Genomic DNA, 25,362 nt, shown 5'->3' with positions numbered 1-25,362 from the left:
TTTAAATTGTTTTTAATGGAAGAAAATTAGAGAGAGTCATAATTTAGAGAATTATCAATGCAAACACAAGAAAACAGAATTCAATTCACAGTTCTGCTCCCAGAGTTCTGCTGCTGGCTGATGCCAAGGGTGGGCAGATTCTGGAACTACTCATTTTGAAGAGGACATCTCTCTGCATATTATTCCAGTGGTTTCTAAGACATTAGCTACAGAACAAGAAGAAAATTTCAAGCTACATAGTGAGTTTATACAAAGAAGACCCAGAACTCCATGAGCCCCTTGCCATCAACATATTCTCCAAAGCTGCTACTTGAACAGAAAACCAGGAGGCTCCCCTTGAGCCTCCAGCTTGCATAACACAGCCTTTTAAACCACAGAGATAAAAGGAATGGATTAATTTTTAAAGAATAAAAGATGAAAATTTATAACAGTACTCCATAACTAATAGCAGGTTTCCAAATAATGATCAATATTTTCCTTTGTATTTAAGTATTACTGAATCTTAATGCTTTTTACATGCCCAAATGCCAGAAAAATAAATTTCAATATGCTAGATAACTATATTAGAGTGTGACTGTATTTTTTGAAGCTCCTTGCACACCCAGTATGGGTTAACTGTCCATTTGTACTGTTACAAAGAACTTCTTTTAGCACTGTAACACAATAGCCTAAGCGAAGATCCGAGCTAATATTTAGCATACAGCCTGATAGCTACATGTCTGCAAAGAATAGGCTGATTCAGACAGCGTAGACCCAAACACAGTTGGAAAACCAAAGTCCACAGTAAGTCTAACAATATTTGTATTATTTAATTCAAAAGATTAAGAATACAGTTATTTTTCAAAGCAGAAACAATATCTGAAAGAAATGATTTAGCCAGCCAGAACAGCTATTTGGTAATTACAGCACACGCAGTACTGTGGACCACTGGGTAGCTCAGCTTGTCCAATGACAAGTCAAAAAGACCTTTTTTGAAGTAAGAGTTACTTATCCAGTACAGATATTCAACACATCATATAAATATTCAAATACTGAATTATTTACAATTCCAAGTTTAGCCCAAAATTGTTTGTGTCAAGTATAGCTTTCTAAAATTCTAGCCAGAGCCATACAAAATCCCCAAATATTAACATAATGTTATATTAAGCATAAAGTTTTTTGTTGTTTTTTTTCCTGTTCTATAATGTGCATAGTGTTCCAGACCCAGATAAGGCAAAAAAATGTTCAAATATGGCAACATGTCATCAAAAGCAGCTCCAGAAGTACTTGTAATACACATTTCTTGATGTAAACCAACAGGAATCATTATAGTCCGAGTATATTACAGGGAGTAAAAGTCAGCTGAATCTCCCCAATGGTTACATTTTACAAACTAGAGTGGCTCTCATCCATGATATTTACAGTCAGCATAAAATGCTGCTGATCTATTAATACTTTAAGAGGGGTTTTTTTGAATTTGAAAAAACAGTCATTCCTTTTCTGTTGATTCATATACTGAAGAACATCAATACTTTATGATAGGTCTCCTACAGTCTTCATAGCTAAGCTTGGGAACATTGCATGTTGTATATTACACGTACAAACTCTTAGTGCAAAAGGCTTTAGACAGCTGCATAAATTAAAAACTGATAACTGAATGAAGGATTGCTACGGTACCAAAAGGTATTGTATACCAGCAAGTCCAGCATCTGCGTCACCAAGGGCAAAATGCCTCCAGAACTGCAGATCTGGGTGCCCTTTGCCCAATCCTGTTGTGTGTCGCAGCCGGCTAAACCCTACCAATTTACAGGGGGGACAGGCCAAGGTTTCATTCTGCCTTTGCACAGCCTCCAATTGCCAGATCTTTCTGCCTTGAGCAGAGAATCCAAACACTAGGACTATCCAGAGCCTCTTAAGATGACTACAAAAGGAGAAAGCTAGAAAGGCCTTCTTGAATTAAATGTTAACATTGCATATGTACACAATATACACAACTCCACTTCTCCCTTTGGGATATACAGCTTTGGAACTGCCCATTTCAGCATGAAGGTTTATTAGTTCGCACAATCTAATCCCACAGCCCCTTCTTTTCCCCCCAGCTCTCTTCCACTGCTGTCACCAACGTTTCCATATCACAAAGTAATACAGGAGAGTGTTTCTTGTCACAAAACAGCTGTAAAAAACATAAGAGAAATTTATTTTATTTTGATTCAGGATAGTGTTGTAATGAGTTATAAGTAATATGTTAAGAGGCTAAAACCCCCCCCCACAAACAAACAAAAAAAGTGCTAGTATTTTCAGCAGCAACAGTGAAACTACAGTGTTTCAAACCACTTGTCAACAAATGCACCACCAGCATTTCTAACCAGATTTAACAACTAAGAATTTCTGTACAAAGCATTATAAGTCACTTTGACAAAAGCAAGCAGTGTTCGTTTTTCAAACCCTACTCACTAAACTTATTTTGGCTAAAACACCATATGTCTTATAAATATAAAATAGATTGATATATTCTAACATTAGAAACAAAAGACTATAGACTTATCTGTTTAATGCAAGACCTGCAAAGCGGTAAACTGAAGAGCTTATTTCCATTTTGTCTACTTCATTTTTTCAGTTTGGCTATTACCTATGGGAAGTTTTCATGTTCCCGAGTCAGAAAATAGTTTCATGAACCCTGGAACTTATGAAACTTGATCTGCTTCTCCTGATCTACGCCTTCTTATCAGAAGTATACTAACATTTTCATGTTGATCTAGCATTTCTGCCTAGAGAGTATTTTTGATGACAGGATTGCTTGCTTGTTGGAACAGCAATTTTGTAAACTAGCCTACAGGCTAAAAAAAGTGCAACAAACTCATAAATAACTTAAAGCCTGTCCTCTTCACTTGTTATTAAAAAGCTTACACGAAATGAGTGGTCTTCATAAATTCTTTTCTGTCTAAATTAGTTTAGCCAATTAACCAATGCATTTAGAAGTTATGAAGTTACTGTAAGTTCACACGCCTTTTCATAGAAAATTGGGCTAGAACAGTCACTTGTTAACAACCACGTTAAGGATTTGCATTCTACACGGAAAGAGTGCAACAATTAAAGAGTCGGTCACTGCAGTTCACATTTAGACACTTTTCTATACAAATAGCATCAGAAACAAAATTTGTCATTCCGCTTGTCTTTTGATTTAAGTCAATTTCCTTTGGCAAATACAAGCTAGAACAGAATATCCCATCAGCCTGACTCAAAAACAGTCTCTGTTAAGCACCTGATTATACTTCTTTCCTCTTTGCTTCGGAGAAAAAAAGATTGGAAAAGGAGAACAAAATAAAAAGAAGCTTACAATATTGATGCAGCCTCCTGGAATGAGGCAACACTCTTTGCTCAGAAAGTCACCTCACACTTATAAGACCTTGTATTTTCTTTATCCGTCTCTTGCTACTGCTCTGTCATCTGACCCATAGGCTCAGGTCACGATGAGCACTACTGGACAGGAAAAACAAAAGCAGTTGCAGTCCCCGTTTTCCTTCACTCGCATTTGTGTCCTTACACAAATCTTTGCCCAGACATCATTAACTGGATCAGTGAACTTGTGCCAACACTCTCCAGGGGACACCTAGTTGTGGCAACACACAATTAGGTAAGGAGCACGAGGGACTGTTATTTCCCAGCTGCTGTACAATATAACAACACACATCCAAATATAGCCCAGGCTGCTGTTAAGCGTTACTTCTAAGCCAATATAACAGCAACCTGACAGCAAAATGGGAAAGCCCACCGTTCCTTATCCCTGCTACTTCCACCATTAGACATTCTCCCTGCCCCTTTGATCCATAAAAAGCACTTTCCTTCCTGAGCCTGTGATAAAGCCATTCAGGGTGCTAAAACAGCATTAAAACATTTACATTTTTAATAGGTCAATTTATTTTCTTAAACTGGCTCCCCACAGGTAGTGACACTGTCCATCACAGTGAAGTGGCAAGATTGCTGAGCCAGGGGTAGGACTGCCCTGGTCAGAGAAACCTACCTGGAATGTCAATCTATGTCCTCAGTCTTTATAGGTGAGGATTCACTCTCATTCCTCTGTGGTATTTTCATATCTAATTAAGTGAATATGCCCAAGATTTCCTTCACGTATGTAACATCACCCTTTCCATGTAAGCAAAGTTTCATATTATTCGTTAACACTGGCTTAAAATTAAAATTAATTAGCAGAGGTTAGACAACCTCCATTGATGAGAGAGAGAGAGAAAGAAAGAAAGAGAATGAATGAATAGGGATATTTCTCCCAAATGTATGCATTTTCCACTTGAATTTGATGTTCTCACATTCATTGTTGAAGCAATGAAAGTGAACCAAGACAGGTTTCCTTCATAAAAGGAACGAATACCATGGAATTTTAAAGTGTTAAGCGTGTCCATTTTTGCATGTTGGAAGAAACACATACAGCTATCCCTTTAAAAAGACTCTTTCAGGACCAGAATCTTTTCTTATATTCTCTCTCTCTCAGGTACATGTTTATATGCTATAATTACTTTGAGGATGCCTTTCCTAGATTAGTTGTTAAACCAAACTCTGGGAACTCCCTATTCTCCTCCCTTCATGGAGCCTCTCTCTGCACAGATAACCTTGTTGAGCCTGTCTGGTCCACTACTGAAAGCAGCAAGGATGTGGAAGTCAGTCTCCCAGGGGTTTGCATCCCATCCTTTCACACTAAGAACAGAAAAAAACAAACAGAGGAGTCAACCTTGTATACAAAAGCAGGACACAGCATATACAGGCCAAGGCCCATAACTTCCTATAGCAAATGTGGGCTGTTGCGTACCATCACACATGTGGACCATGCAGTCGCTTGTTGCAAAGCCCAAAGCTTGTTGCAATCCCCAAACAAAAGAACATCCCCCCCCCCCCAAAAAAAAACCACCCACATGTATATAAAGAAAAGAGACTACATAAGCATTCATGCCTTCACTTACAAGCCAGCCCAGGCTTAGGCTCGACAATATCTTTGTAACAGAATAAACCCACCACAGACTTCATGGTATAAATATGTACCTAAACCTTCCGGAAGTTCTTGCCTTATGCTGTTTAAGTCTGATATGGCTCATAAAAGTGACAATTTTAATCATCAAAGTCTGTTTATATATGTTTATTTAGAAGGGTCTTGTACCTAAAAGCCCGTATACAGAACACAAATACTTCATATATCCAGTGAGGAGAGTACAAACTCTTCAAGGAAGATTTATGTTGCTTTGGACTAAGCCAGCTCTTCCCATTTCACTGGTAAACAGCTGAAAACACTGTAGGGGTGTTAAAAGTGTGGGGAGGGGGAAGGGGGAAGAGGAGTGTTATTTTATATCAGCACAAGCAATGAGCAATCCATGCAGACCAGAAGTCAAGCAGCTGCTGATCCAAGTCAAAGCCTCTCCCTAGAGGGGGGTAGTGCAACAGGGAACTGTTCATTTACTTTGCTGCCTAGGATAACTGCATTTTTTAATGACCCATCATGCTTTGCTAATTTTACATCTGTCAGAGTACATGGCCCAGATTGCCTACCAGGCTCAGAGCAGTACCATCACTTGATATATGCATAAAATATTTTATAAAAATACACTGTAAAGCTAATTCCTACAGAGATTCCTATCAAAGTACCAACAAAAAAATCTAGCAAAAGAATAGACTCTGCAAGTTCTGTGCAATGACAACAGAACATATAACAATCTAGAACGTCCAATTTTTAACCTGTTTTACAATATGTCAAAGTCAGATAACTTTCTCCACTGGTTCTCCACAGATGCACAACTTATGTTGTACCATTAGTCTGAATTTTGTCTCAAGACCACTAGCAGTCTCTACTTTCATGGATCAGAGCAGACCACACATTCAGAAGGGCCTTCAACAATGCTCCTACCAACCTCCTTTCTTCCACACGAGACAACCTCTGAGCATTAAACAAGCTTTGCATAGACTCCTATTACTCAAGTATGGTTCCCACAGTACCTTCCCTCTCCACACTACTGCTCTTCCCCTCCACACTTTCTCTTTCCTCTAAATTGTTAAATCAGTTGCAATATTAAAGGACACTGAAACTGGCCTAAAGGGATTATTTAAAACTCCTGCCATCCATGTACTGATAACATTTATTTTATGAAGAGCTTCCTTCCCTCCTCACCCCCCACCACACACACAAGAAAAACAACAAATCAAAGTTGCAGTGTAAAATTTTGGTGATCTCCATAATTCCCCAACCAGTGTTAAATCTAGCAATGCCAGTATCAAAGCCCCCAAGTTCCAAGTATTTAAGGCTAAGTCTTAACACTTCTATCGGATTCCCTTGAGTTTCCATTAGAGGGCTTTCCTAGGAACTAATGGTTTTTGGGTTTTTTTGAACACATCTCTAATGAATGTCCACTGCTAGATTCAACTCAGTTCTCCAGTTCATGGGTTAACCCCCCAGTAGCTCTCACTTACATTCACAGCAAATGCTGGATTGTTCCTTTGGACCGGGACAGCTCAGGTATTTTCCCCTTCACTAAATGCATTTAAGGCAGGCCCAACTTCTGTCCACATCTTTGCTTCCAACCAGTTTGCTACACTAGTACGCCTGCATGTTATCATTCCTTGCTCCCATGGAATATATTAAAACCTAATTTCACACACATATAGGGGCATGTAAGAAGGTATTATCACTTATGCACAAAAGGACTTGCGTGATGTTGTTTCTTTTTTAAACTAGAACAAAACATAAAACATTTTCTACTATATTTAGAGCATCCAAGACAAAAATATTTAAATAAGAGATGGCAAGCTTAAACTAAAGTCCTCCAGTAACTCCACAAAAGTAGTTGAGATTAGTTCAGACTTATTACCTATGCATGTATGACCAAACAGTGGCAAACAGTACTCATGTAAACTGAAAGGAGATGATGCTCACGAACCAAACAAAGTATCAAAATACTCAGTGCTGGCCATATACAATGGAAGACTCCTGTTTGTTCCACACTCACTGAACAACTGCACATAAACCATTTATGCTTTTGCTTTTCCAAAAGAAAATGTTTTATGCACATATTGCACATGAGCAAACTACAAAGAGTAAGTAGCACACGTATGGTAACCAAAAAGAGCTAATAAAAGCATGCAAAAGATGCTACTTTTTTCTTCTCCTCTGTAATCTTATTTTAGTAATTAACAGTTATTTCTATTTATCTTAAGGAGTTTACTTGTAAATAAGAAATACAAGAATACAGCGCTGGAGCACAACATTAGTCAGGGGGGTTGTCAGAATTCAGAAAAGTCAGTTTATGAATTATGTTTATAGATACACATTTGTGTACATAGTCTAGTGAATGAATAAAAAAAAGTGTGGGGATATCTACCCTTACTTTCATTAGTAAGGCTATCGATGCAGGCTGGAAGGTAAGCATGTGGTTTTTTCCTCCAACTCACTTTTATTTATTATTCCTGAAAAGCATTGCATTACTGGAGGCACTTCATGATTTGAGGAGAACAAAACTTGATTTTCACAGAAATGGTTTTAGAAGCGACAAGCATTCCATGCTTGATTATATCCAGAGCAAGCCCCATTTTACACAGGCTCTCATTCATCAAAAATATAAAAACAAACAAAAAAGTATATGAAACAATAACGATAAAGTCCTGCAGTATAAGCCATTTCATTTTTCCTAACATTTCTACAAGTAAGTTTTGCCATCACTATAATTTCAAATATGTCATGAGGTGGCTGTCTGCCCTAATTCTTCCTAATGAGAATGTATGAGGCCATTTGATAAAGGTTTTAAATACAGAATCTAAATTAGGATTAAAAAAAAAAAAAAAAAAAAAGCTGCGTGCTTCATCCCTGGAATAGTATGACAGGTGTTCAGGAACTGAAAAATGAACCCCATCCATTACTTCCCTCCCAGTCTTAAGAGCATTTGAAGTTCTCAGTCTCAGGAGCTCTAATATATATGTTGTCACACACACTTCTAAAAGCCTTTCTCCTATGTGTAATTTTGATACTGAAGCACAAAATCTACAACATTCAGCAATATTTCAATATTTTCCTTTACTTTTCTGAAGTATCTAAACAGACACTATTCTTTCCACAACCCAAGACATCTTTATTAGAGTTCTCTAAATCCCACAGATGCTCTCAGAATGACAAAGGTGAATTTAAGAAAAAGTTTTCTACGGAAGTTAACTGTATGCTCCGCACTGAACATCCGCATTTTAAAGTGAATGTAAGGTGCTCTCTTTGCTCAGTGGGGAATGGCAGCAAGCAAGGAGACAACAGACCATCAATTCTGCCATCTCACTACCACGGAGGGACCCTTTGGCAGAGGAATGGGATAGGTAACTGGGGTCAGTAGCACTGTCGCAGATAAATCTGACAAAGTCCATCTGCCAGAGCACCAAGTGATAAACTAACAAGAATTAGATCTGATAGCAGATCTACAAGTGTTTATAGCCCATGACTCAACTTTCCCTCCTGTACAATGACCTTTAAGGTGGACAGGAAACGGAGACCAGCATGTTTATATGTTAAATTCACACAGTGCGTTATCCAAAGAGTTACTGATATCTGAGGCTTTAAATCTACTTAAGAAGTAGAAGGGCAAAGGCCTATGAGATCCCCCAAAGGCTGCAGTAGAGGAAATTTGATCATTTCTGTGCTCCTCCTCCCTTGTAGAGCACAGACAGTTTTCTTCAAAAATTAATATCAAATATAAAGTTAAGAGGTAACAGCTGCCAATAGCCTGATCATCAGCACAAGGAGGATATTTTGAAAGCTGATTTAATGCTCAAGTTCAGTTCTGAAAAGACACCATACAGCTGGTATTTGCATAGGCAAGATTCTGAACACATCAGAACTATAGGATCATTATCTTTCAGCGTTGTAAGCCAAAACTGAGTCAAAAAGTAAATGTTGAAATACTGTTCATCCCCACCATTGCACATTATAGTACTTTGAAAACAAAGCCAGAGGAAGGTAATGGAAAAGTGAAATTGCTCACTGTTTGAAATCCTAAAGAGCACACTGAATAGACTTTCTGCATTAAGAGAATTCCCAGTAGAAAATGACTAATGATAGAACTAAGGCCCAGGAGATGAAGTCTGGGAAAATGATCATTTATATATTTCAGATCAAAAACCAATTCACGATCATAAACTATGGGCCCTAAGGTTGTCTTGGACATACGAGAAACTCTAGCTATTGTTAACTAAAATCACAAAAGAATTCTGAAGAATGGATTTAGGGGCCTCAATAAAATATTTTCAACAAACATACGCTCAGCCAATGAAATATCCTTCTTACACAGCCACTCAGCAAGAAGTCAGACTCGGTACAGGATTTCAGTAGGCTACAGAAGTCCCACGAGTGAAACAGACCAGTGAGCCTGAGCTAAGCATAAACTAAAATTTTGAGGGTCAGCCTATTTTACACAGATGTTAAACGGTCCAAGTTCACTTCCTACCAGGTAATCTCTGGATTAAAGAGTCTGCGGTACTTCCAGTATACTACTCAAAAACCCAGACAAATCTGAAAAATACAAGGTAGAGCACTTGCAAAATGATTACTCTTCAACCCATTTGAAAGGCTGAAACAGAGATGCAAGAACAAAGCCTTTGCAGGGGCTACTTTGAGGAGACGGAGGAAGGAACATACGTGCATGTGGGAGGAGGGGAAATGTACTCATATCCCTTCTCTTGGCATTGACCGTTCCTACCAGCAAGCTTAAGGAAACAGAAGTAGGGCTCTCTGAAGTAAGTGTAACATCCTGTAAAATCATTTCACAGAAAGTTTGTGAGCAAAAACTTAAGACAGCTACGTTCAAGAGCTATACCCAAAAGACACCATCAAACTTTCATGCTTGATACTGCAATCCAAAGACAAACCAGAGTTCAGTAAATGTGATTCTGCACAGCCCTGTTATCTTTTCATCTCTACAGTTAAATCTACGTGGGGGAATGGAAAGAGGTTACAAAAAAACTATCAACATAGTTCATTAGTGTTGCTTTTGCATCTACTTTGTAATAGAATAAAGCTTAAGACAGCAGAGAATTAAATTCCAGTAAATTGAGAGGACCACTACTGATTCTTGAGAAATTACTTTATTCTCCAGTAGCAAGGAGGAATTTTTCTTCTAGAAGCGCTGCACTCTTACGTGACCACTTTTGAAGAGTTAAGAGCAAACTTGCTCTTAGTAATGTTAGCTAAGCAAAAAGAATGGTAAAGGTATAAGGATTCTTGCCTTATTCCCCATAAATAGGACCTGAAGCAACAGATACAGAACATTTTCTGCTAGTTGCTTTCCTCCCCATAACCATCCTCCTCCTCTACATTATTCAGCAAGGTCTAGGACTTTAACATGTGATCTTGGAATTAAGGTGAAACTTCGGCCTCACTGAAACCAACAGCACAACTCCTCCTAACTTCAACAGGTGAAGGATTTCATGCTTATTTGTTCCCCTGTCTAGTTTTAGATTATGTTCTAGTTTTGCGCTCTAGCTCCTGCTGCCATACGCAAGCGAGATTTTGTTTACCTGTCTTCAGAAACCACCTTTACAGCACTTCAAGTTATGACTGTTACGTACTAACGAAATCGCACATGTGGGAAGCGGGGACGAGAACCTGAAGCTTTCAGAACTTAATAAATAAATATTTTTAAAAAGGCAGCTCTTCCACATCACTTAGAGGGTAGCTCCAGAACCTAGGAACAGTCAGATCAGAATATTCATTGTGTTAATCAGCCTTTAAAGGCTATTCTTCTCATTGCTGCACAAACAGTTTATCACATAATATTCTAGTAAGCAGAAGAAAGCTTCCTCAAGAGTGAAGAGCCTAGGTAATACTTTGCTGCATGAGAAAGAAATGGTAAAAGTACTCTCCAGAATAAGGCTAACCTAACCAGTACTGGTTTTTGTCTGAATGACTCCAGAAAGAGAGCTGTGTAGAAAAAGGTGTTTTCAAGTTTCAGGTAGCTTGAGAGAAGTTCCTTATGGAGCTCAGCTCAATACAGGTCTGGCAGAACACATGCACTTGGACACCATCACTCACCAGGGAGGCCTGTTTTTATCAGCTGGGAACTGCATTTCTAGAAAAATGGCTGCAAGCAGAAAATGAAAAAAAAAATGTTTTATTGCAAAATGTTTGGGAAAAAGAGTTCTTTGTAATAACACTTGTCATGTCAGACTTGGATAACTACAAAAACTCTGAAATGACTGAAAAACACACTCAGGTACATAACCTTTTCTATAAACAATACACAAAACAACTATATTCAAATGAAGTTGAAGAGTACTGACAGAAAGAAGAGTCTTAGGCCCTGTTCCTTCTACTGCCTGAGAAACGGAAGGTAGACTGAAGGCAAAAAACAGTTACTGTTTCTGCCATTTTATACTTCTTTTCACCTTATTTTGGCAGCAGTAAGAATAAAGGCAAAGAAGTTACTGAAGAACAAAGTATGAATCCCATGCTTAGAAAAGAGAGAGGGGGGCAAAGAAAAGATACAAGAGGAAGTGGATGGACTATTTATACCAATTATTGTCCAATATTTGTGTAGTTTCTTCATTAACATGTCTTATGTAAAGGCCTACAGCTAAGCCTTATAGAGGGTCCCTTTACAGAATGAGGAGAAAGACAGTCTGCAATAATAGTGTGCAATGAAGATAAGTTTTCCCAATAATGCAAGCTACAGCAAATACACAGAGGTCAAATAAAACTATTATTTGCCTTTTCAAACATTACTTTCTTCAGCTGCTAAACAAAAACATTATGAAGCCATTTTACGCAGTAAAATTTAACCTTATATTAACCTTCCATATTAAGTAAACAAACCTTTCTAGCCAATAAGCATCTCTGTGAACTCTCCAAGATGATAAGCAATACCTTAATTACATTCATTTACATGACTTTGAAATTGTTCCAGACCAAAGTCGAAGACTGCAAGGTCAAAGAGTATGGAAAGCTAAAATAAGGAGAAATCTACAGTAAGCCAATTCACGCAAGCAGGATGCACCATCCCCTCTAACCAGTTGGTAAAGGCCAGGGAGACCAACCAGGTGCCTACCTTTTCATCAGTTACATGAAAGCAGCAAATCCTTCAAAATACGAAAGAGCACGAGACAATCTTTTCTTTTTTCGAATATGATTCAAGTTGGAAGCAACGGACAACTCAGAATTACTTCTGATGCCTAATGACCAAACAGTATGAATATCTTATAAAATATTTTATAATAGTCTAATTGAAAGGCACAATACAAAGTAAAAGAAGGGATGTTCAAAAAACCCACAGCAGATTATAGAATATTATATAATTGTTAGTGACAGTGCCCTGTTATATTCAGTAATGCAAAACTGAATGGTTTTGCACAAACTTATCTAATAATGAAAATGGAATCATAGTGGAAAAGCCACCATACCAATTTCACTACTTCATAAACTGTGGAGACTCAGAGAGTAGCCCTGGCCCAGTGAAAACACTGTCAACCTTCTGTCATCACCAACAGACCTAGGACTGCATCTTTAGGATACGGGGAAAAAAAAACATCCTGTGTTGTAGTCACAACTACAATCTTTATCATGTTACCTATAAACCTTTATTATTGAATCTGTGCTATACTTAGAGCAGGAAATGCTAATTACACACAATCAGCAATTATAAAGATTTTTAACAATGACCACTGCAAGAATACCAGTGAAGTATGTTCTATCCTGAAACAGCAGAAAAACAGGCACAACGTCCATCCCGTTCCCAAGATACTGGATAATGGCTCAGGTATGATCAATAGCAATTAAATTAGCTGAAATGTAATATACACAAAATATAATCCTGGAACTCTCCATTAGTGCAGTGTGCATGTATTATAAACATGAAAATATTACAGGTATGAATATATAGAAATCTAGTACTGCTTTTGGATTTAGGCAATCACATATCAATGCACTGCAGCTGACAACATTTTCTTAGTATTAAATTAGATAAATCTCTCTACACTCTCACTTTACTAGCCAAGCACTTTTTATACAACTCTCAAGCCAACAACCTTCTGCAATTTAAGTATGATTTAGTGCAAGAGAAGCAATGAGTATTATAAAATTTATGCTTGTCCACCTTCTCTCCCCACAGAGAAGGGCAAGATGTTTTTTCATGTAAATATGTATTAGATCCAAATCATTTAAATAGATATTATTCCATAGAGAACATGATGCTGCATATGCCCATTTCAGCTCCATGTTACTAAATAAACTGCAGGATAATGATGTTGCCTTCCTCCTCCAAAAGGAGGATGAAAATATTTCCAGGCTTTTCAAACATAAGGAACAGACTCACAAGAACAAAAGAAGAATTAAAGAGGTTCTTACAAAGCTAGGTAAGGTGAAAACAACTTTTCCAAAAGTCACAAATTAGCAAATCACCTCAGAAAACAGCCACAGCTGTTACAGCAAAAGTACAGATCAGGTGTGTGGAGCAGTCTTTAGCATATGAACATCAAATCATTACTATCTTCAATTTATTTATTTTTAAACTGAGAAAGGGTAAGAAAATCATGTTTGCTAGAAGAAAAACAAGAATTTTTAGACAACTGACTAAAGTTAAAGTAGGAAAATCAAATGCAAGGTGCCAAATGCTGTTTCATACAGTTTTATTTCTCAGCTGTATTTAGCCACAAGTGTCACTGCTTGACTGGAGGGGAGAAAAAGAACAGGGAAAGCTTAAACTGTCTTTTAAAAGTGACAGCTTTAAAAAGCATTAATTTTAAGTGAGCACATGAATATCATTAATTTTGTTTTTATTTTGTGGCAAACAATCAGCATCTTACCACAAAGTACACTCACAGTTAACAATTTAAATAAATATATGATTTGAGTTAAAGTAAGAAAGATTGTCATTGGTTGTGATGCTATTGCATATTATTTGGGCCAAAGTCAGTATCTTACACCACAGTCTGACCTCTGCTTGATTTTAAAATAGGATAATCACCTTCAACTATGTATGAACCTTGAACATTATCAAAAACAGTTTTATTGCATCAACGATTTATTAATAGTCTTATATTAATAGTAATGTTACTTTGACTTTACAAAGTCATAAAGATGGCAAGAAACACTGTCAAGACTTATTGTGCTACCTATTTTATTTTAGGCTTGTTAGGCAACCTCATGATTCTGTAAGAAAAACTATCCAGAGAATACTAGCTACAATGGAAAAACATCAACAAAAATATGCATGTATGCACGCTAGTTAAATAATGGAGTAGGAAGAATACAGAGAATGCAACCAAGCCAAGTATAAATACTGAACCATTTTAAGTAGTGAGGTTCTCTACTATCCAACTGGGTTGGAACTGAATCTATTACTACTGAGGCAAGTAGCTCCTAAACAAAGACATTTTAAAAAAGCAATGCTTATAAAGACAGGTTGTGAATCTTATGTAGAAACGTACCACGGTAGCTTTATGATGAAAGGTATTTCCCTTCCAAGTAAAGCATTACAAAAGCGGCCAAAACTTACAGGCCCAAATTCAAAACAAACCTGATGAGGAAACATTCCACTCAGACTTTTCCAGTTCAAAACACTTGCTTCAAAGTCCCTGCCATGATTTTCTTATTGTAAGGCCAATTTTATAGCAGTTATACTCATTACAAAATAGTTGACAGTTTAAACAAAGAACAACCAAGAAAGTACAATATTCTATAACTGGCATTTACAGCACTGGCCTTGGACTTCTAATCTTTACCAGACAGGCACACAAATCAATCTATCAGCTCATAAAGGTGTGCTTTTTTAACCTCTAAAACAGATGGGATTGGCCAGAAATGTCTGGCATGTCAAACTGCTAATCACTGTTGCCCTTTGCACAAAATAACCCACTTAAGTTGAGGCATGGTTGCACTGTAACAGACATTAGTCTGTGGGAAACCCATTTAACTGTCACATACTCCTGCCACTCCTGCTCTCCCTTAATTAAGCCTAATGCCTTATGCTTTGACCTTTTGTTCTAGCCTATTAACCCTATCTAGTACAAGTTCAAGTATGTTAAACTAAAAAGTTTGCTGTAAAATATTAAATGCCAAGCTACAGAAAAAAAATGAGGGCCATTTTTCTTATCCCACAAGTTACCAATCCCTTTACCTCTAATTTACTAGACCAACAAAATGGAAGCACTGCCTGTGTTAATTCCTAGAAGACAAACATAACCATACACTAATCCGCTTCACAGAAGTACAGTTTCCTTCACTTCCAAAGCATACCTTTTCCTCTTTAGAGAGGAAGAAAAAAAAGTGAAATTTTTGTTTGCAACTTCATATTCTCAGGCTTTTGTTTTTTCCCCTTGAACAAGAAAAGAATATACTATCAGTCAAGATCATAATACACCCATTTGTTGTTCTCTGAAACCTATCATTGAAAGTAAAACATAACTGTTTTACAATGTTCAATTCTTCTTCAGCTAGAGGCTGCCTCTGCTAGTCTTGCTCACACCGAGTTGTCACCTGGTTCCTTCAACAGCCTCACTGGCATCAGCCGGACTATCTGCAGAACTGAACACAAGTTTACCCTCCTCTTCCTTTCCATTTTCCCTGGAGGTTCCGGTCCCAACTTTCAAGAGCTTCCAAGTAGGAACTATGACCTTTTTTCAGTTATACTTCCTATTTCCAATTGGAACCATACAAGTTTCCTTTTCATTTTCATGACAGCTTTCTCCCTCCACCTCTTATTCTAATACCTTAGGCAATGACCTGCAGTCTGAAAACTGCAATTTTAAATAGGAACTTATGATCAGGTTTGCAAGACGGAAACTCTTCCCATACACTATACCCAATCATTTTTATAACGGAGTTCAAAATATTTCATTATTCATTTTCATAGAAAAACTCCGTACAAATGATTGGGACTTCAGTGTACAAGAAGCATAGTTACCATTGCTGTAGTTCTCACCTGTATCTTTTCGTGAGCTGCATCTTTGGGAGTTTCATGTAAAAAAAATGTTAGACTTAAATTTAAAACTCACGGACATGATTTATAGTTTTTACCCTAATGCTACAGGCTTTTCATGGACGTATGCTCAGTTTTAGACAGCCTGACTACCTTCCAATCTTGTAACTCTTACCCCTCAAAGGTTAAGGTCACAGCATCAAACAGAGCAACAATTATGTCTGCAAAGCAGTACTCTCTGGAGTACTAAATGGTCCAAAATTCTGATTTGAAACAAGAAATCCAAATCCAGTGAGAAAAACAAATCTCTGTATTGCACTCTGCATTAAAACTATTTATAACGGTACACAGTTCAGATTTGTATACAGAGCCAGGTATTCTACAATTAATGCTCATAACCAATAAAGCTATCCTCTTCCCCTCTCCCCTGCAAAAAACACAACACAGCACAATTGTTTTATTATGCTGGTTAGAAGTGGAAAAAGGAATGCAAACTGTCATAATTTGCAGCCATGTCTACACTGATAAATACATATTCTCAAATCTTAAGCTTAATCACCTGACAAGCTGACATCCTTGGTGCAAGACACTTATTTACAGCTCACACTTTTAGAGGCCAGGCTGCATAAAATACCTTTTAAATGAAGGTGAGGGAATCTTAAAACAAAGCTTTCAATCACTTATAACTACTTTTGAAGACATGACATCTCAAAAAGCTTGTTTCCACAAAAGCCACTGTCTATTAAGTTCTATTATGGCTGTATAAGTGACCATCTGCTGCTGACCACAACTACAAAGTTTGAAATGGCTAATTAAGTGCTTATCTTGCTGATTCCAAGATCAGCAAGTAGTCATAAAATTAACTTTCCAGTAAATACAATTGCCCAGAAACACTGTAGCAAGGCTAGAGGGTTTTTTTTGTTTGTTTGTTTGTTTTGTTTTTTTTGAGTAGTCAAACAGCAAGCAGTATCGGGGGGGGGGGGGGCGGGGGGAAGATTCCTCATCTTGATTTTCCTTCATTTCCAAAACACTGATTCTGGATGAATCCAAATCTCCCAAATTTTAAAAAGGAATGTATATTTTCTAATGATTTCACTTTACTGCATGCTATTGTGTCAGAGATGCTCAAGTTTCAGGACATCTACCACTGTCATATGAGAATGAAGTCAAGCACCACATGAATTTATTAGAGGAAAATATCCATTTTAACTACACAGATTGCAGATATAAGGATATATACTAGGAATTTTTCAGGCTGGGATTTGACATGATTGCCTTCAGCGTTCTAGAGCTTCCCTACTAATGCTCGCAAAACTTGCCACTGGAGGCAATGCAAATGAGTCCTAAGAGAGACCAGAAACAAAACAACAACTGCTTGTCAACCATTACATGCCCAAATTGTATTCTTTATGCTCATCAGCATTCTCGAGTTCTTAGGCATGCACGTAGGCCCACTGAGTACAGCAGGGCTACTCAAGTGAATAAAATTACTCACAAACCAAAGCGAGTATACATAAGCAATCACTGGACAACACTTGGAGAATTATCCCCTGGTATCAAAGAAAAATAGGATTTAGGAAATGGGAACCAAGGGAGCACATCCAAACAAACTGACAGTGATGCTGAATGTCTACAAGCTACTGTAACGTAATATCTAATAATGATTTTACTGTGACAGTCCCTTGCCACAGAAGCTCAAGTCGGACTACTTTATTAATAATAATAATAATAAAAAAAGAGAGAGAGAGCTGTAACAGGGTAAATTTTATTTAATCTCCTCTTTCACCCTGAAATTATATGTGAATCAGGTTCTTCTCTATTTAGTAACTACTCCCCAAACAAGTAGACCAAATCTTCAGGACTTACCAGGCAATTCCATACAAAAAAAATTCAAACACTACAAAAATCCTTATTTCTGTTTAATCAGCACATATTAAAAAGAACTCTTACACCAGAAGAGAGAAAAATTAACTTGAAAATTTATCATTTTAAAACATACTGTAATCCTAGAAGAATTTATATAGGGCAGAAAATTGTATTATGGATTTGGTAAGGTAAGAGAAGACCCCAAACCAAAAAGACAAGGTAAATATAATACAAATGAATTCATTTACCTTGAAAGTGGTCCCATTGGGAAGGCTCTTCCTTCAGGAGTCCAAGGATGTGTTAATTTTCTTCCTAAACACTTCCATGCTTGATCTGTAAGGAATAGCAAAAATGACCCCATGAACATCTGTGTACCAATTTCTCCTATTCTGATTTTTATATATATATATATATATACACACACACACAGATTACTTATTGTTAGTCTAATACAAAGTGATGCTTCATTTTGTACATTAAGTTCTCCAAATATAATTTTTCTATTTCAGAAGAAAAATATAACTCTGAACTCCAGAAAGCAAAATCTTCCAAACAGAATCATTAGCAAAGCAAGTGCAAATAACTTGTACTCTCTAGCTAACTGGACAATATTTAAGAACAAAACTCTTGTCCAACTTTGATTCAAAGAGAGTCCTGTTTTCTTTGATTTCATTTAAAAAGCTCCCCCTTCTGTGTAGTGATTACTACTTAATACTTGAGGTTTGCATCTATGAATATCTAAATCATATTTTTAAAGAGCCCTCATTAATTTTAGTATACATACAAGGAAAACATAAGGCCACAGTAAAATTGCAAAATGTAATGCTACATAGCCTCAAAATTAATTAGTAAAAAACCTAAACCAATAGAAATGTAAATACTTGCTTTTGAGAAATTGAAGAATGAAGTAGTTTTGGAAACTACACTTAGATCATGTTATCCACCACAAGCATCATCTTAAAAATTCTTCTCAGCTCTTTTCTATTATTCCTAAATGAACTTGTGCTAAAAGACGCAAATTTACAGGTAGCCCAGATCAATTTTGTGATTTGTACAGTTTGAATGTTGTTCTTGTGACAAGCCTCATTATGAAAGTTTATGTTAAATCCTCTGTCACCAAGTTATCACCCTTTGTCATATTAAAGTAGCAAGTTTGTACACTTAAAATAGTCAAATTTAACTACAATAAAAATATAAACAAGACAAAAATAGACATTCCCCCTCCTCCTTGCTTGGCTGAACTCTGATCTTCTCTTGCTTAGCGTATGGAGAGTTTCTCTCCTTTTTTTACTCACCTTTAACTTCTACCCTCACAGAAACTATATACTGAATTTTTTTAAACGCAAAATTTCTCCAGCATGGAGAAGAGGACTCCCCACTCTCAGGGAGTGGGGGAGGCAGGGCAGGTAGAGAGGGAGGGGAATGGGGTGAAGAGAGGTGGAGTGGGAAATATGTACATTGGGGGCAGCTCATAGCATTTCCTCCTTCTGCAAAACCGCTTGGGCCAAAGTCAACTTAGAGAATCAACTCTGACCAATGTAATGCACTAGCTAGGAAAAAGATACAGGTGTTGATACAAGGATCAGCATCCAAAAAAGACCTATTCAAAGCTTTCAGGTCAGTTAGAGATAACAGAAGCTTGCTGGACTACTGCCAGCATCAGAAGGCAACAGTGGATCCATTAAGCTGAAAAATAAGTAAATACCCTTAAATACTACATTCAGAGACTATTTCAGATCCTTCCCCTGTATTCTTCACAAAATAAAATGTCGATTTGCACCACAGAACAGTAGCAAGCCTCAACATTTGAATTCAATTAGGAAAAAAAGAGATTAAGTTATCACTGCAGTCAAAATAAACAAAGAAATGGCAGGAGTATAGTCAGTAGCGACAATAAGTAGTAATAAACATACTTCAGAGGTCTTTCCAATTTTGTTTCAAAGAGCAAATAAGCAAGATGATAGAATCTTCTGTGACCAAAGGAAAGAAGGGAAGGGAGACCCCTTAGAGGAGAAGGAAGCAGCACTTTTTAAAAGTATATTCATTTGTTCATATCATCTTAAACTGAGGAAAAAAAAGTTCTCTCCAGTATTTCTGTTCTGTATTATAGATATAGACAAAATTTTGTCTATATCTACTCCACTGATGAGTATTTTATTTAAATGCTACCACTTCCACGAGAAGGCAGCTTTCTACCTGACTGAAAAAAACCTTATGTCCCCATCAAGGTTCAATGTATACACAGGATTTCCTTTAGGTCAGCATTAAACAATTCCTTTGCATTGTTCCAAGCAACTACATACAGTTTATAAGAGTTCAAAAAAAAAAAAACAAAAAAACAAAAAAACCCCCACAAAACACGAGTCCTTTGTTATTTCTGGGGAAAGTTAATTACACCTCTTTCAATAATGTTTTTAAAAAAAAAGATGCAAAAACGCTGTTCAATACTAATATTTTATCCCCAAAAACTTAGTTGGCGCACTAGGTGTGTACACCTTAGAGTGTTGTTTTTTTTTTTTGAGCGTCTATTTGTTTGCTATCATAGGTTGATGAAAAACTACAGTTTAAGCCTGACTGTGGCGACATTAACAATGGGAATAAGACAATCTCCTGGGACAAGAATGAAAAATTATTTCTACCTTTGCAGAAAGCAGAGCTCACTTCAACACTTAAAAAAAAGTCTTTTTTCAATTTCCTTTACAACTCCATTTTCGTAATGCAGGTGGGCAGCAGCAGTGAATCCTAAAGTTCACCATAAAACAATCGGCATCACAGCAACAAGCATCAGCCTGATGTCATGTAAAACAAAAACACTCCAGATTTTCCGTGAGCAAGACATACTTCTTAGACACAGTTCAACACAAATTCACTGAGTGCTTTTTGAGGCCAATTAAATATTCCCATATTTGCTTTTAAATAATAAAAAATTGTTTTTAAACAATAGTTGCAGTCAAGGCTCATAAGCACTTTTTACATCTACCAGCCGATCTCTTCTGACTGCTCTCTCAATTTTCTTTCTCAAGATGAGAAAGAACAGGCCAGAATTCTTTGCCCAATGGAGTAGAAGTTTTTCTACAGTAAACTCAATCTCTTAAAAACTGGTGACTAACAGAAGACATGCAATTTCTGCTTTTAATCTGATTTAGTCTGTAACTGAAATTTTGTTTTTTCCTCTGTTGAAGACACAGCAATATTTAGAAATAAAAGGTACAGAACAGAGAAAACAGAATTTCTTTCAAGACATAGTAATTAAACAGGAGAAATGAGTTCCAGTAACAATTTAAGTAAGAGAAGACTATGTCAGGAGGGCTTGACCATAAGGTGGTTAACTACTGCTTCTTCCACTTTCTGCACTTGGAATGTTTACATGAGACTCAGTTCCTATTCTCCTTCTTTAAACATCAAGTTAAGTGACCTGCAACAGACACAGCCAAACAAATTACCAAATTAATTCTTCCAAGTGCAATACAGTCTGTTCACATTTCAGAGTGGATTTCAAATAAATAATCCAGAAACATTAAAATGTATACATTCACCTTTACCAAGAGACCTCCTCCACCCATTTTTCTTGAGGCACACCTTCCCTCCGAGAATTCAAGGAAGTTTTTTTTATGCAATCACAAATGTCTACTCAAAATATTGCTTGCTAATCTTAGCGCATCATTTTCTAATTCAGTATTTTCAAATGTAACTATCAAAACCCTAACATCATAATATCCCCCCCAAAAGTCACATACCATTTAAAGCTTTCCTCAGATTTTCTACAGGCAGACCAATACTGTTCAGTCAGTGTTATCATTTTGGTCTAGTAGCAGGAAGAGAGAGCAAGCCACAAATGCTGTTACCATAAAACTTTTTATTTAGTTTAAGACTGTTTAGACTGCCTATTTATATTTGTATCTTTTCATACAACTGTGCAAAATTTCTTTGCACATTTTCCTTCTGTTAGACTTCATTCTCTACTTATGTCTGTCTTTCCACTTGCCTGTCATTATACCTCTGCTGAGCAATAATAATTTATATTTCAAAATTTGCACTTATTGTTCCAAAAGGATATTTATTCTTTTTATCCACAGGACATTTTTCCTATTTATCCCATCTATTGGCGTGTGTCAGCCAGTGGTTAGAAAGTTTGCCCAGCTTCCAGGCTGGGCAGAGCCTCTCCGACCTGCAGGCCTCGCACCTGCAGGGGTGGCCACTACTCTTGCGCAGAACCAAAAAACACCCCCCACAGGAGTTTTTGTCCCCATGCCAGCGCTCGGCTGGAAACCCCACACCTTCCTGTTCCAGACCCTCCCCACTCCATGTACGTTCACATAGAGGAAAAACACGAGCCATTTTGTTCAGGCGAGTTCTTAACAGCTAATCTAAAATTAACAAATTATTAGAGTCTTTGTGGCTTCTCTGAGAGCCCTGCAATGAGGCGTCAAGCACAACCATTGAGCAAGACAGCTGACTGTGGGAAATGCAACTCCCTAACTGCCTTGGGCAAGTTTATACATGTGTTCCACACAATGCAAAACACAGTTTATCTTTTAATATAGTAACGTCCTGCACTGTCACTGGTAAAGTTAACAGTGCTCTCACTGCTAACAATAATATAGTTGGTATTACAGAAACCTTTTGTCAATGTTAAAAAACAGGGGAAGAAGTTGGCTCTGAAAAGACAAGAAAATAAACTTTTAAGCAGTCAACCCTATGTCTGTTCTTTTAAGCCAATCCCATGTTAAGCAAAACCTACAGGCAAATATGATCACCGCTAAGTTAATTCCTGTTTGAGTTCTAATATCTTTACTCAGCCACTGCTCTGCTTTGTTTCACTGTCATCCTTTACAGGATAATAGATTAAACCTAAACATAGCTGACTATGAAACACTTCAGGTGATAGAGTCAACATTTAAAACAGCCATTTAGGTTTATGACATAAAATATTAGCTCACTTATCTAGTTCTCATTACTGTAGTAAGTTTTGCTTATTTTTTCCTCCAATTTTGATTAGTATGCTTTCAACTTTAGAAAAATAAACAAGTACAGGGAGCAGAAGGGAAACAGCACATTTCTATCTGATACTTTTTAACCCTAAGACTACTAGAAAAATCAGTCCAGTCTGGTTATGCTAAGCATTTGACAGCATCTTGTGTTCTGTGCACGTATGCGCTACAAAATCTTAAGGGGGGGGGGGGGGGGACGACAAAAAAACTAGTAGATCTCACTTCCATTAGGTAACTCAGAATTGCAGGCCAGCCCAAGAGGATGTCAGTTTTCACATCTACCTAAAACACGCACAATTACTACTTTTTACCTCTCCTGTCCTGCTCAACAAAAGCATACGCTCATATACGTGCATTCGACTTACGAACAACTTGCTGTCTTGCTTAATGGTCAATGTCAACTCTATCTCAGGCTGCATGAAGGAATGTTGATAAGTTAAGAAGACCTTCTCAAGCACAAGTTTGGGAACACAACTGCTCTGGATAGCAAAAGTCCCAAATCTGCCTGCACGTAGCTCTGTACAAGTACTTTCACTCTCCGAGATGTCAACTCTTGTTGCTATTACAGCAACAATAACTCAGATACTATTAAATCAGATTTTAACCACAAAACTTCCTCACCTCAGAAAAACTTTTCTTTGTCGGATGGCTTATTAATGTGTCACTTTCCAGCGCCAAGTCCAAACAACACATTCACATTTGAATGTTAAAGAAAGTCTTCGTACCGTTCACTCAGGGATGCACCACCTCCTTTCAGAAGCGACTATACTTCCTCCTCACGGGCAGATGAGATCCTCACTCTTTGTCAAATAAAGCTCTGTAGTACCTGAACATTTATAGTGCCATGACTCAGTTAAATTCTAACTGGCCCGTGAGCTATCAAACACTGCAGCCAGGTCCCCTCAAAATACTCCCGGAATCAAATCATCCCAATGAAACAAGGAAAAACACAGTTTCTGGATTCCAGGAAGATGAGGCAGCAGGGGACAACTTCCACTTCAGCTTCCCTAACATCAACACATTCCCAAACCAGAAATGCCACCTTTATAAGTAAATATTAAAAAAAAAAAATTCAACACATGCCCACCATTTCTAGCCTAATTCTTCAAGTTAAAAACCTCATAAACAATCAGAATCCACAATACTGTCTACAGAAGAGCAGAAGTAGCACAGAACTGTATCCGCGTTATGAAGCCATACCTCATTTCATCCACGTTCAATTACGGTATGTGTTTAGGTTTCACTTTGTTTCAACTTAATTCCCGACCGAGACTTGTGAAAAACGGCTCCAAACAACGCGTTTGGTAGGCAGAAGGGGAGGGGGAGAGTCACCTTTGAAGGGCTGCAGGGACACAGAACAGGTCTGGAAATACAGCCTCCGGCCCAGGAGGGGAAGCGCGGGGCCCCCAAGGAGCCCGTACCACGCAACTTAAAATGATGAGACGGCATCTTTCGGGGAGGCCGGGAGGCGAGCATGTGCCACACGCAAGAGGAAATGGAAAACACACCTAGGCAGAGGTGGAGCAAGGGCTAATAAACCACCGGGGAGGAGGCGAGAAGAGGGAAGCGCGGCCCTGCCCGCAGCCGCCAGGCCGGCGGGGCCGCAAGGCCGCGGCTCCCCCGGCCCCGCAGCGCCACGGGCACTGCGGCCGCTGCGCACCCGCTTTGCTGCTCCCTAGATAATTCACACGCACACAGGGAGGAGGAGGAGGAGGAGGAGGGGAGCGCCTCTCCGAAACGGGCGCCCAGGGCTGCAGCTAGCGCTCAGGCGGGCAGAAGCGGGTCGCGGGGGCAGAAACTCCCAACTTTCCGCCCCTCCGGCTCCCCCCAGACCCATCGTGGCCAGCCAAACTTTCAGGGGGGGTCGGGGAATTTGGGGGGGGTCGGTCATCGGAAACACCCCCGGACCCCCCCCCCCCGGTGCCGAGGCTCACCCCGGCATTGTTCCCCGCCGCCGCCGCCCGCTGACTGCCGCGCTGCAGCGCGGCCCCGGCCTCGCTGCCCGCCGCCTCCCGCCGCCCCGCTCGGCCATTTCCCCCGCCCGCCAGCACGGCTCCCGGCGGCGCAGCGCCGCACACTCACCCCGCCGGTCCCCGCCGCGCACCGGCGGGCTGCTGCCGGGCGGCCTCGGCAGCGGCTCCCGCGGCCCCTGCGCGCACCCCGCCGCGCCGCTCGCCAGCCACACAGCCAGAGCCGCAGGCGGCTCCAGCGATCGGCCCCGCGCAGGGCTCCACGGAGCGGTGGCCCTGAGCGCAGAGGTGGGTGCGCGGGGGGCTCCTGGCTGCAGGGCAGGACAAGCCGCGCCGCCGCCTTCCCCCGCCCGCCCGGCCCCCGCACACGTACACGGAGAGCTCCGCGCCGCTCCCCTCCGCGGTTCGGGGCTCTGCTGCAATGCCTGTGAGGCTGACTTTCAAAGCCTAACCCGCAGCCGTGATCCTCCCCTCCTTCCCCCTCGCCTGGCGCGGCGCAGCCCGGCCCCTCCCCGCTCCGCGCCGTGCCATTCATCTCTTCAGCCAAGTTTCTTAACCCTTTTTTTACCCCCTTCCCTCCCCCCCTTCCCCGGCGGCGGCAGCAGCCAGGCGAGGAGGCAG

The 25,362-nt window shown here is 39.1% G+C and overlaps 1 long non-coding RNA gene across 1 annotated transcript; it reads right to left on the bottom strand.

The window, feature by feature from the left end:
- LOC106489399 (uncharacterized) lies at window positions 1-25,239 on the bottom strand. The gene is made up of 3 exons (XR_001293388.2): window positions 25,115-25,239; window positions 18,029-18,113; window positions 1-206 (listed from the first exon to the last, which is right to left on the bottom strand). It is a non-coding gene; the product is annotated as an uncharacterized lncRNA (long non-coding RNA).
- Between the last annotated feature and the right edge of the window lie 123 nt (window positions 25,240-25,362).

This window comes from Apteryx mantelli, chromosome 1, assembly GCF_036417845.1.
Source record: "Apteryx mantelli isolate bAptMan1 chromosome 1, bAptMan1.hap1, whole genome shotgun sequence".
Classification (NCBI taxonomy): Eukaryota; Metazoa; Chordata; class Aves; order Apterygiformes; family Apterygidae; genus Apteryx; species Apteryx mantelli.
This window is presented reverse-complemented; position numbering and strand designations above follow the sequence as displayed.